The sequence below is a fragment of the Poecile atricapillus genome, chromosome 2 (genome assembly GCF_030490865.1).
Source record: "Poecile atricapillus isolate bPoeAtr1 chromosome 2, bPoeAtr1.hap1, whole genome shotgun sequence".
Taxonomy (NCBI): domain Eukaryota; kingdom Metazoa; phylum Chordata; class Aves; order Passeriformes; family Paridae; genus Poecile; species Poecile atricapillus.
In genome coordinates, this window is record NC_081250.1 from 123,947,311 (window position 1) to 123,961,767 (window position 14,457).

The following is a 14,457-nucleotide window of genomic DNA, read 5'->3' on the forward strand; positions in this document are numbered from 1 at the left end:
ATCAAATGCAGTAACTGTGACCTGAGAAATCAAAGATGATAAACTTGGAAGTATAATCTAATGGAGCATTAGTGAATTTTCAGAAGGACCTCTTTTTGTACATTGTCAGTGGTCTGGAAGAAGATTAGTGCTGATGCAATGTGTAGATGAAATAAAAATAACTGAAGTGCTAAATGACAATTTTTAAATTTCTTTTCTTGACTGATTTTTTTTTAGTTTTTTTTAGTGGAGATCTCAAAAATATCATTTTTTATTGAGAAAATTAGAATTTTAAAATTATAATTTATATTTAGAAAATTATAATAGAAAGAAAATATGTTGGATTTCATGTAATTTAGAACTTACTTTTGTTGGGATACAGTACTGGCAAGATTTTTAATCTATAACTATGGAAAATTTTAATATAGTTACAGAGAAGTTACCAGTTTTTGTATGAAGACAGAGGATGCTGTTACTTCAATACTGTTTATTTATTGATTGTCTGATACTTTGAAGAATAGTACAGCAAATGTTCCTGGTTTCAGAAGAGTTATTGGAAATATCTGAGGCCTGAGAATCAACTTATTGAGAGACACAAGAAAAATCTGGTCACATTAATCTTTCTAGAAATATGAGTTTATTTTTGAACAATCTCTAGCAATGATAGAAGTAGAAAATTAGTACTAGAAAGCCTCTTAATATAGCAGAAGGCATTGAGTTTTGAGGATGTTGAAGAGAGAAAACTAGAAAAATTCCTATCAGAAATTAGGCATTTTCTTTTTTCTTGTTGAACTAGCTACCAGATGCTTGAGTAGATTCTTCATGCACCTGAACTGTTTAGTTCTAAATTGCACATATTTCTAAACAATAAACATCACCTAGAAGAAAATCTGTAGGAGAAAAAAAATACTTAATAAAATTAATTTCTCTGAATATAACAGGTACAATTGCCCTTCTTAGCTTAAAAATATCAGTTTATAATCTTGAGTATGAAAAAACATATTTCATACCTTTTAGGAATAACTGGGAATCTTTCGAATACTCATGAACAGGTTTGGAATTTTTTTTTTTAAGGCCATTGAAAGCAAGTTCAAACTACCTTACGGGCTAAATGAATACCACATGCTGTCTTAGATCCTAACACGTTTTCACTTCTGAAGAATAAACAATAAATGGGAATTAGCCTTAAAATGTATTTTTTTAAACTCTCTGTCACATAGCTATTTGTGTTCTTTGAACAAAGGGAATTCAGTGAGTTAAATTTCAAAAGAATTCAAAGAAATGACATCTCAAAGAAATGGCCAAATAACTTGAAACTTCTCTCTCTGTGTATATCTGTCTGTCTCTCTGTGTGTCTCTTTCTCAGTTACAAAATTACATGATGAGGGATGTTTGTGACACAGGTTTTTGATTAAATAGCCGAACTGTTACCTAGAAAACAACTGAGGTAATTCTGAACTTTAAGAAATTCTGTAGTGTTGAGGTCCCAGGTTAAAAGACAAAATCCAGGGAGGTCATAGAAATCACGTCTGTCCTTTGTCCTAAAAATAAATTGTTGAGCTTAGCAAAACAGTCTTAGAGTAATTTCTAGTTGTCTTTAAACTTGTTTTCTTCTCTAAATTGCATAAAAAACAGCCCTCTGGGATAGCTAATTTGATGGCTAGTTGAGCTTCTTTTAATGTTGCCCCTTCTAGCAAGAGCTCAGTCTTAACTAGGAAGCTGTGAAATGGCAAAAGTTTTAGCAAAGATATAGCATTTACATATTTGGTTAATATTTTCCCTCTTATATTTACTAAACAATGAAACAAAATACACATTTTAGAGAAAAGTAATATTCATGATAATAAAATTAGTTCTTCTAAGTATTTAATCACTGAAGATTTAATAAAATAATTATTATTGCTTATCCAAGGAGCCCACATCTGGGACATTCAAAGTCTTATTTACACTCATAGCAACTCATAGTAACTACAACATGATTAGGAGCAAGGTTAAGTGTGAGAATAAAATACCTGCAACTGTGCTTATATATGTTTTTCTATTATATGACTGGACATGTTTTTAACTACCAAACCAGTAAAATTGAACAACACTGACATCCTGATAACTGAACTCACCTAGTAACACCAGACATTCAGAGATGATTGACCAGCTGACTGAAGATCTGTCTTTATCACAGAGGGATCATAAAAAGTCCCCTAAGAAACAGGCATTCCCAAAGAATACTACGAACAATATGCCTAAAAATTCAAAAGTTCGAGGACTATCTTCAAAAGGCTATTTAGTTTCATTTTTTTTAAACCAGAAGTCAGCATTGTGATTTTTAACCATGTTTAATTAATGCTTTATCTTATGTATTGTAGGTATTAGAATATATCCTGTTCTTTTAAAAGACTTCTGAGAAAGAGAATGCTGCATTTCAAGTTCAGTATGATTTGGCAGATACCAATACAACAGTGGATATCTCTTGTAAAATTTATGCACTTGAATTTTTAAAAAAAAGATAAGTAAAAACATTGCATAATCACAGAAATTAATTAACCCAACCAGAATTAAATAAAATTAATCAAGTAGTTATATAGACTTTTTGGAGTCAGAATAATAGTGCCATTATCTAATTGTGTCTTTGCAGATAATGAAGATATAACTCTGTTTTTTAGGATTACAGATGAGAAATTTCTTTTACATATAAATTTAATAAATCCTTCCAAATATTCTGTTCACTGAAAATAAAATACAAATCAAAACTAAAGACATGTTCAACATTTGAAATCTGGAAATGGAGTTATAATTTATGTTTGTTAAATGATAGATAACTGAATCAGGACATCTGGTATAATGCACAATAATTTCTAATATAAAACATGAGCTTGTGATGCTGAAAAATCAATACAATGAAAAATCCTCCAGAGTTGAAGAATGTGAGTAGCTCATACAGGAACAAAAAGCTGAAGCTGCTAATATACTTGACCAAAAGAAAAAAAAATAATCCTGTTCTTGAAATTGAAAAACTAGACAAGACCTTGCAGTCACTGCATCTGGATGTAATAGCTTCCTAGCAGAAACACAAAGTGGAACTTGCTCAGCTAGAACAGCAGATAACTCAGCTTGAAAGAGACCTTAGAGATGCCAGGAACTTTATTGTCAAAAAGATCAGGTACGCTTTTGCTATGAGAATGAGCAAAACAGCTATCTCCTCAGAAATCACATTGCAAATGTGAAGGAGCTGGGCATGCACTACCTCATACACATTTGTTATGAATTCTGTGGAAAAAAATACTTTGTCACTAATTTTGTAAGTACATATTTCTCTGGGTTTTGTCTCTAATTTCAAGATATGTTAGAGTTTGTGATAGTAGTGCTGACATACTGCATAAAAAATAAAATATAAAGATAAAAATAAAATAAGTACAATAATATGACTTCTTTCATTACGTTTGTGGATATTTTTATAAGTCAGTTTACCAGTTTTAACAGTAAACCCCATTCATATGCATTTGCAGTATCAGAAATTTATCTTGTCATACTTTTTCTTAGGATGAAATGCACATAGGAGTTTTATTTACTCTTTTCACTTTTTTCTGTGGATGTTTCCTGCACAAAAAATGTTCATAAGATGGAAAAGTCTGGGCTTCATTAATGGCATCTATAGCATCTCTATCAATAAAAGGCACAATGAGCAGAAATAATTTCTACTTATTTGGGAACTTTGCCAAATACATAATTTCAATTAACAGTGACAGCATTTAGGTTACTCTGTTTCTGATACTATTATTCTGTTTGTTTTTTAATACTGAAAACAATAAAAACTAACAAGCCCTTAAATTTCTATTTGGTTTATGAAAGAGATGTACAAGGTATAAGACATCTGCAGACAGCTTTGAAATCAACTAATGAGGAAGTAGTGTTGATTGTTTAATTTCTAATCTTTTGTTAAACAAAAAGAACAACAGAAGGGAATTAACTTCCCAACGATCTTTTCCCTGTAATTAGAACCTTTTTATTATTTACCAAATAAACAGAAAGAAATAGAAACATATTTCCGTGTCAGGATATTATAGCCTGTCTATTATGTTTTGCACACCTGAAAAAAAATGTTAATAGAAATAATTGTTGTCATGTTAGCATCACCACTTTCAAGCTGTCTGAAACAATTTTACATTCTCAATAAGGAATATTTAACATTTAAACCAAAAACAGTGCAGCACGAATAATTAAAGGCTTAAGTTAAATACATAGACAGTCATTTAAATTTAGATCTGCAATAACATTTACTATTATTCTCTAAGGCTTTGACTGTGCTTGACAGAAACAAAGTACTCTGGGATTAATTTCAAGAAATGGTGCCAACTGTGCGCAATTTGCTGTAATTAAGACATGAAAGAGTACTAAATATTCAGATTAAAAGAAGCATGATGGAGCATGATAGAGAATCAAGGTGTGGCATCAAGCCAATAAAGCACAGTCAGTCATGAATACTCAATAGTGATTGATATGAAACTTATGCTTATAAACTTGTAGCATGTACTTAACAACTGTGCAGATAAAAATTAAAACCATGACACTGTGTCTTATGGAAAAGGGCTCTTCTAAATCTAAAGTGTGTGTGACATCTTCAAAAATATCAAAACAGCCCAATAATGTATTTTTACACAAATAAGATGTTTAATCAATGAAAGAGGAGGAAAAAAGGTAGCATGGTAATCTTTTTCCTTTGGGATATCCCAATGCTTTGGGATATCCCTATGGCTGCATCAACCTACAGCATTCGCCAGAGTGCCAAATGAAAGAGATCTGTAGCAGTTGGAACCAAGAGATTAAGTACCCCCCTCCTTTTTTTTTCTTTATTCATCAAACATTTTCCCTTTTTTTTTAAAGGAAAAGTATTCGTTTAGATCAAACTGCATTTCCCATTTTTCTCTCAGAATTAGATGGAATATTTCTTCTTGCCTTTGAACTTATAAGTATTGATTAATGATGTATTTATTGTAATACTGAATCTTTTCTTCAACAGACTTTTCTAAATTAAAGTCCTTGTAACTTTTGATCCTAGAGGAGATGTGGGTACTTGACCCAATTGCTAATGAGGTGCTGTATAATCTCATGTATCCCATAGCTCAAAATAGCAGGATGCAGTATAAAAAGTACATCATAAAAAGCCCTCTTGGAATGCTTTTTGTCTTCACAGGCAATACGCAAAAGAGATGACCTTCTGAGAAAGTCGGAAGCTGATTTCCTGCGGGCAAGGGAAGATATCAAAGCAAAAGTGGCTGAGGTGGAGCACCTTGACAGTGTGGTCAAGAAACTGAAAGCCAGTATCCAGGACACACAGAAAGAAAAGAATCAGACAGAGACAGAAACCACCATACTGAGAACTGAGATTCAGCTGCTAAATCAGTAACTGCAGGGTGTGCATAAGCAGTGTAGAAAGACAGGTAATAATGTACAAAAATAGTAATATTACAGAAATATGAATTTTTTACAGTCTAATGGAATAGAATTTTCAATCATATGGGTATATGATTGTTGCAATCAAATGAATATAAAAGGTTCCTTGTTCAGCTCTAGGGTAAATTTACAGATACAGACTGTGACTTCATCAAAACAAAATAAACACAACTGGTGGTTTTTTTTTTTGGTAGTTGTATTTCTATAATCCTTGTATTGATTTGGTGAAACATCTGTTTCTGTCCCAGAACACCTGTTTATTCATTGGCAATGCAAAGTTTAATTTGAAGTTAACAAGTTTTATATAATTCTCAATATTTTAAGTCACTTTTTAAATGGATAGGATGAATCCCTGTATAGATAAATTAACAGCTTTAGCAATAGTGCATTGATAATAAGGATTTTTTTTCCCAGGAAAGTAGTGTACACAAATGCAAAACAAGAGGGGAAAAAAACAAGGAATCATTTCAGTATGGACAATAAACTCTTTAAATAATTTTTACTTAGTACTTTTGGTTTTCACACTGAACACGTGAGCTAGAACTAGTTTTCAAAATAAGCAAATGCAGCAAGGAAATTGCATTATTAATATTTTGAAGTCACAGTATAGTAGAGCTTGAAATATACTACTTTTACCAAATAAAATATTAATGAAGTCATTTGGAACATAATAGACAGCCTGTGTCAACCCCTTAATTTTCTCTTCCACTATTCACAACATTGCCAGATACGTGTTTCTGGATAAAACCCCCTAGAGGTCTGCTGCAAATTCTTTTTCAATACAACCAGATCATTGCAGATAATTGTATTACACAGGGTATTGATCCAAAATCGTTGTGCACCGGAAACATCTGAAAAAACATGATTATAGCTTTCTGGTTATTGTTCGTACATCATATAAGCAGGCTTTTGTGTGAATCACCTGTAAGAAAGGCAAGGTGGAAACATCAGAGAAATTACCTCTTTACAAGAATCTATTGATCACTTTAAATCAAAGAAGTATGTTTGACATAAGATTACCTGCCAGTTTGAACATTAGGTACACTATGTTATAGCCTGGGGCAGTTGTAAGTCTGACAAAGGGATTGTAAATAAAGCATGCAGCTGCTAGCGCCTCTGGCTTGGGATCAACCAAGGCTCAAGTCCAAGGCATAGGTAAACTTAAAATAATTTAACCCTTTTTTACCAGGATACATTGTGAGTTAAACCTGATTATTAAAAGTAGTGATTAAGCCACCTCCTCTATGTTTAAATAACTACATAATTGCAAAAAACCACATTGTTGGATCTCTTTACAAATCAAAGCAGATATAAGAAAAATAAATTTTGGAAGATTAGTTTGTCTCCACACAACAGATCCAGCTCTAAACTACCCCTAAGAACTTCTAAAACATTGTTAAAAATCTGCTTTTGGATAGTACATAGAATGCTATCTCACAAAATTGACAGGAACTTAATAAGTTCTAAAATTCAAATGAACTTCATTTTTTATATAAGGAATTGTCTTCTGGAAAATCAATTAAACAGATCAACAACTGGAAAACTTTTAATGGCAGAGGTTTATATTACATGTGAAATATTTACCCTTCTTTTGATTTTAAACCCCAATCAAATACTAGGAGCTCACAAATAAATAAAGTTATTCAAATAAGTAGTCATATTAGTTCCATCTGAGACCATCTGCCACACTAAAGTTATTTAAAAATGTGTATTGCAAAACTGGGTCCAAAATTCACTGACAAATAGAATTTTTTTATGTATTATAATTCTTATTGAATGATGACAACTTAGGTTTGACTTTACCAGTACTGCTCATTTTCTATATACGAAAAAAGTCAGTTATACATCGTTTTTTAAGCTGTATATTTTTTTAAACACGTGTTGACGCTAATAACTATTTAACTCATCAGTTCACAAAGATTCGGATTTGCTTGATCTTCAGTAAGGTTGAGCTCTGGGTGAAATCTGCTTGTTAAATATTTAGCTGTTAATGTTAGCTGTGTATCTTTCTGAAGCACAAATTATATTTAAACAGTTTATATACAGTACTTTTACTCATGGAAATGGTGGCTGTTCCTGTGTTTTGTGAGAAATTGGGTTATGTTACTGTCAATTAGAAAGCAACAAAGCAATTTTTTTATATAAGGAAATTGATCTTCTGAATACTCTGAATTCATAAAGGAAGATATGATAGCTGAATTTAGATCCTGTGCATACAGTGAACATTGTCAGACATTAAAGACAATAAATGCAGAATCATGTTAACAGAGCACAAATGTTTTTCTTTAAGGGATTCTATCAATCTAAGCCTGGAAGATACTGTTTCCTGACTTCATTGAAGTCTGGTGTATTTTCACTCTTTAATATTATATTAGGGCACATTAAAAACAGGGGTTTTAATTTATGATCGCATAAATGCCTCTGTTATATTTATTGAACTGCTATCACTAAAAGATTCCTAATTTCTTATATTTTTCTGTTGTCAAATTTCAAAATAATTTGAATACTGCATAGTAAAGGAATTGACTGCTATAAAATGCTTGTTGTGAAACTAGTTTTAATGCTTAGCTTTATTCCACGATATCCTAGACCTGTTAACTACATGTGTCTATACATCTAAAGCCATATATTTATGTAAGAGCATAAAAACAAATACATGTGTGTGTATTTGTGTCTGTGCAGGAATACATACACCTGCACACTAACGTAAACATATCTGAGCACATACTAAGGGCTAAATATTTAAATTTAAGCCTATGTACATATATCTTTTAGGAAAATGGTCAACAAAGAACAAAGGAAAAATGTCTTTGTCTTAAATCACTTATTTTTCTGAGAGCTGGCGGTGCTCGGCTATGGTTTCTTTTGGTCTAAGGAAAGATTGCCATCTATTGGATGACCTTGGAAAAGAACGGGTTTTTACTATGCATGTGCTCTGTAATTCATGAAAAAATATAATGAAATTGAAGACTTCAAGCTTAAATTGTACATGTTACTATTGTTAAATGGTATAAAAGCTGCTTTATTTTAAAAACTGTGATTTTGAATTCTAGATTGACTTATGCTGCAAAATACAGAGGTAATAGGTGTTTGCTTTAGAAGGAATGAAATACTGGATGTGCATGTATACAGTAAGCTCTGGTAGCAGTTCAAATGTTTGCAGAATATTGAATCCAAGTTTCTTTATTTGAGTTTTCTGTAATACAATGAAAGAGACTTAAAGCAGCTATTAATACATTTATAATATATTTTCCTCTCAAGATTTGGGAACGGACTGATTCTCTTCTCCTGAAAATAGTATTTGCCCAGCTCTTACAGAGGGTTGCACTGCATTGCATTTGAAACAAAAATATCACTCTGCTTGAGCTTAAAACATAAAGCTTGCTTTTTTTTTTCTTTTTTTTTTTTAAACTTACAGCCCAAGAACTTGCCAGTCAAGATGAAAAACTTCTTCTAATGGAATCCAGCTTGAAAGCAACTCAAGAGCAGCTAAGTGAGCAAATAGCAGAAACAGTTCGCCAAGAACAGAACAGTAGAAAATCACAGACGGAGAGCTGAAGACCCTGAGAAAACATACTCTAACTTCTGAAGAAGAAATTAGTGATTACAAGTGAGTTACTTCTTTTTCGGTATTAGAGAAACAAAAGAATTTAAAGTCAGCAGTAAATCCTTTTAAAATGTACTGTATTAACTGTTTCTCTCAGGTAAGAAGCAGTGTAAATGTGTTCTGTAACTCTATTGAATAAACTATTAAATTTAAATGATAGATTAATGTATGTTTTAAAATCTGTCCTGCACTTAAAAAATTGCGTGTTGAAAAATACTGTTATTAGGAGTCTGGTTTATTTCTAAAATTAATATTCTGTAGTGTTGAAATAGAAGAGTATGTGTAGTTGTTTATTACCTATCTGTTAATGGTATTCTCGTCTTCCTCTTTTTAGAGACCAAAGGTTACATATGGGTCTTATTGTCTTTCTTTTTTTTTTAGAGAAGCTGCCTCTAAGCGAGAGGCTACCAAATTTGAACTTTTAGTCACAATAGCAAGGCATACATGAAATTGTTAACATAAACCAAAAAAAGCAAACTGTATACTTTAGAAGAGTTTACGCTGAAAAAAGTGACTTGGATCAACCAAATTAAGTATCTGTTAGATTGAAGGCTAACTCTAAGGATTTAATCAAAAAGTAACTGTTCAAAATTACATATAATAGTTTAGCTTAATATTAACTATATTTTATATTAAGCCACAAAGTGACTCATTAGAGTTCTTGCGATTTAGACTATGCTAAAAATGATTCACTTCAGTTGATGCCTTTTTCAAGCAGTCATTCTTATTAAAGTTATGTTGCATTAAGCAATCCCTGTATATACAGACTGAATTTCAAGCTGTTTCATAATATCATAGAGCATGATCAACGTTTTATACAGGATAATTTGGCTGCAAAAAGAAAATCTGTTCATTTGGAAGTGGATTGAACATAGAGAGCTAAATGTTTTATCTCAGATATGTGGCAAGCATCAAATATTACCTCAGCAAATGTTCCCTGAGGAAGACTTACTAAATTCAGATGTAACAAACATCACACATCTAAAGCAAAATATTATATACTCTCAGTGTAAATGACTTTTAGACTGGAACTTCATCCATTCTTCAGCTCAAATGTTTTAAGTTAATATTTATGCTGAAGACTGGGAAAAGCTTTGTGGAAGAAACATTGTCTTCAGTAATGTGTCTTCATTTCTTTAAATAAAATAGCTTGGTGGTTTTCAACCTGTAGTTATGTCTCTAAAGACATTACTAGTACTTCTCTAGGGAAAACACTGTCACTGATTTACTTTCCTAACAGCTTGAATCTTTTGCCATAGTGGGTTTTCTTAACCATTTGAAGTTATTCCTCAGTTTACAAAATGCCGTGTTACGCCTAATCTTGTAGATAGTTCTTTGCAAATAAAAAGGATACCAACTTCTTGGGCTACTGATTGTGGTAACTTAGTGTGAGATGGGGGGGAAGGAGGGGGGAGGTGGAATTGAAACTCCCAGCTGTAACTGATTGATTGTGTCATGAAATATAGCTTTTGAGAGAGCAGGAATTTTGCAAAAGTTCACTGAAATGAGTTTCACTAAGGTTGAAATAGAAGGCCAAATGATAATCATTAAAAGATTTTTCAGAAGGACTTTTTAATAGATTTATTTTATACTTTATATTAACAAATATAATGTGAATGAATCTCTTCACATGCAAAAATTAACTAAGTGACCTTTTTCTGTTCTGTTTTTTGCACTTGTTCAGTGGCTTTGGAAGTTTGTTACTTTAGCACATGAACATAATAAACTTTGAGTAAGGGGAACCTTTTCTTAGCTCTGTAGATTATCAAAATTATTTTTTTATTTAACCTTATGTAAAATTTTGAATTTAATTTTTGAAACCATTGCTTTTTGAAAGTACTCTTCCTCATTGCAGCAGGATTGCAGTAACCAAATTATTTGTTGAATCTGGAAAATTAAAACTGCAAACTCAAAACAATATGTTTAATAAAGTGAAACTGATAAATCTAAGAAATTAACAACTAAGTCATTTAAATATTGAAATTTCCCTTTAGAACAACATACTGTGTACCTGAAAACAGTAACTCTGTGCCAGCCAGTATCTGCTCTGTTCCTTGAGAGACAGAAAGAACAATGCATCTCTGTCCCCTGAGTCTTTTGGGACAGGGAATGTCACAAGGGTTATATTTAGTCACTAGGAAGGGTACTGCATGTGTCATAAAGTAACATCCCTTTGGTGCTGACTTATTCAAAGTCATACAGTCCTGGATTTTTCCTACCTTCCTCCTTAGTGAATCTGACAAATGCAGCTGGTATCAAGGCGAGAGCACAGGATCATACAAAGAAAAATACAGCGCAGCATAAATTGGTGACTTAAAACTACACTGAGTCCTGAGATTCTGCTATAGCTGTTGTGAGGCCTTTGAGGGGAAAGGTTCATTTCTGCATGCTTTTATTTCCTTGTTGTAAAGTCCTTGTTATAAGTTATTTTTCATGGAAGTGGGGAAAAAAAGAAAATGGTTGACTAGGATTTAAAAACAATTAGCATCCCTTATATTCATTTATTCATTCATATATTCAATTAGCAAGAATAAAAATATTAAATTTTAAAACTGAGTAGAAATTAATTTCACAGGGTGCCCCAAATACACTTATTTAATAGGGAAACAAATGAAAGTTTTTAGAAGTCACAGGCTTTGTTTGTTGTACTTACCCTGGATGAAATAAACCTAAGGTAACACAACCCCAGTCCCGCTCCCCAGCCCTCCACCCTACTTGCCTCGGTATAAGCCTGTTACACCTGAAAGATTTGTTCAGAATGTCCAGTGGGAACCTGGAAATCGTAATAATTTGTAGTATCGATTGTGTGAAGCTATGCAGCTGGGGCCTCTAGTGAATAGACAGGAATAGACATTTTATTGATTAACTTTTACAGTCATATTTTCAGGACTCTGCTGCAACATAATTTTCACTTCCCAGCTTTGTGCTGCTGCATCATGAAACTTGGATTCTTCTCTCTTAACATTTTCCCACCTGAGAGAAACAGTACAGACTTGTCTTTTTTAAGCTGTGCTCTGCAGAAATGCATAATATTTGGTGTAGTGAATTCTTTTAAATTTCCCCTCTGCTGTCACAGTAAAATGAAAAATCTTCACAAGTGATGTTAGCAAGTATTGAACAAGTTGCACATCCTCTCTAAACCCCCATTAGATGCTATTTGTAACATCTTCTAGTAATTCTATTTCTCCTTTGCATTTTCATTCTTATTTTTTAAATGTGTAAGATTGTGGAAAAAACAACCCTTCTTTTTATCCACAAATTCCGTAAGTGCTTGAAAGGAAAACCATAATGAAATAGATGCTTCTATTAGTTAGTGAAATTTTAAAAGGAGAATAAAAAATGTTCACTTGAAAATCTGAAAGGAATTATCACTGAAATCTGATTAATTTTAAAGAATGACATTTTGAATTAACTAAAATTGCTTATAAGATTACTGAGAGGACCAGATTTCAGTACAGTTACTAATAATTTAAAAAATATCTGTAGACGTACTGAAGTCTTATACAAACAAATCCCCAAAACCACTTTTTTTCATTTCTGGTACTATAAATTTCCAGAAAAGAACAAAAATGTCATTATGCTATTGTGAAAAGGACTGTTGCATATTTTCTGGTTTTTTTAGAATGGGTTAGCTTGTACATTAGATTCCTAAGCCTTTTCTCTTTCATGCACTTAGAAAATTACCAGTGAAGTCCTCATGCACTTCTATTCATTCAGTGGCTGTTTATTATTAGTTACTTTATGCACTTACTTTCATATGAACCATGAACATAAGTTTAGTAGTGTCTTGTAGGCTAAATATTCACCACCCCATCACTGGTTTTAATATGATTTAAACCTCCGTCATCCCACTACTTTTTATATGCTGTGTTGTTATTAACATCTTCTAATTATAACAATGCTTAAGATATTCGTGGTCATGTTTCCTTTTGTCCTTCCCCTCTCATCAGAGACATGGTGGTGTGCACCATATGGAGCTACAACTGAGGCAGAAGCTCTCCCACCCATAGCAAAAGGTTCACTTTGTTTACCATTGTCAAACTTATGACTGAATAATTCCTATTTTGTTTAAAAGAATCAGGAAAAGTGTGGAGGACTTAAAGGTAAGAATAACAACATCAAATAAAGAGGATAAGTAGCAACTTGCTCAAGACCTCAGTGTCCGCTACTCCTGGCATAAGTAGAGATAATCTCAATCAGGTGAAGAACTAGAAAATTTGAAGAAACAGGTAAGTTTCCTCCTATGCATGTGAAATTAATGTATTATTTAACAAACTAATTAATAACAGTATCAGATTTTAATGGCATCCTAGGCCCCAATCTTTCAAACATATGTGAATGCAAATCACAGTTTCACAGTTTGTGAAGCCAATTACCCTATAAACATATGAAAAGCTGTTCCCAAGCTTGCATGATTGAAGATGAAAACTGCTTTAAGGATCACTTTTTATTTTGTTCTGTAGTTGTGATGTTTTATTATAAAAATATTGAATTATGATGTAAGGATTACAGGAAAACACTGAAACGTCTGACTATATTTTAATTTAGATTAATTTAATGGAAATCCAAATTAGTGTTTGTGTGTGTGATTTAGTTAAAGAACAGGGAAATGGTATTCCCTCTTCTGAATCTTTGTGGAGATATTAAATAAGATCAAAGTAGTATTTCAGTAAGTTTTATATGTTCTAGGTAGATTGTTCCCTAAATGCTTAAGACTCCGTGCATAGCATGTTAACTGAATTTCTAGATTTCTTATTTAGTTTCTTTCTCCTTTTCTATTTTGACATAGCCATTCTAAGGCTTCTTACAGTTGTGGTAACCTTTTCATTATGAATTAGGCCAGGTAAATTTTAAAACTTTTAAGAGGTAAAAAATTTGAAATGTTTTAAATGTTTATTAAATAAATTAGATGCAAAATATAACAAAATGTTTCTTAGAGTGTTTTTTACACTGTACAAATTCAGGACTAATTCTAGTTCCCAGTTTTAATCATAGAATTCTAAGGTTTATTGTGATATAGCTGAAGGCTGCTTGACTCCATTACTTTATCCTTTTCTCTGAGAGAAATTGCAAATCTGAAATATTTTAATCAGCTTGTGCCATTTAGTTTGATTTTTAATTTCTAACTATTACTGGAAAAAGGAAATAAGACATTAAGTAAACAAAAATTTGTGTTTATTAACTTTGACATTATCTATTACGCAAATATTAAAAAAAAATCCCAACAAAATTATTATCTGTTCAAGTATAGGATATGATCCTATACATATGTGTCTTCCCAGACACATAGTTATCATAGTAGTTATGACTGAGAAAAGCTGAATTGATTGCAATGGAAATCTACCTGACAGTAAGTATTTGCAGAGGCAGACAAAATTATTTAAGAAAAGAGAATATAAAATTAAGAAAGACAGATGGACTCA

The 14,457-nt window shown here is 32.1% G+C and overlaps 1 long non-coding RNA gene across 1 annotated transcript; it reads left to right on the forward strand.

Annotated features, from left to right (window-relative positions):
- Positions 1–8,533: 8,533 nt before the first annotated feature.
- Positions 8,534–13,257, forward strand: LOC131575287 (uncharacterized). Its single transcript, XR_009276755.1, has 3 exons — positions 8,534–8,558; positions 8,846–9,037; positions 12,985–13,257. It is a non-coding gene; the product is annotated as an uncharacterized LOC131575287 (long non-coding RNA).
- Positions 13,258–14,457: the final 1,200 nt, after the last annotated feature.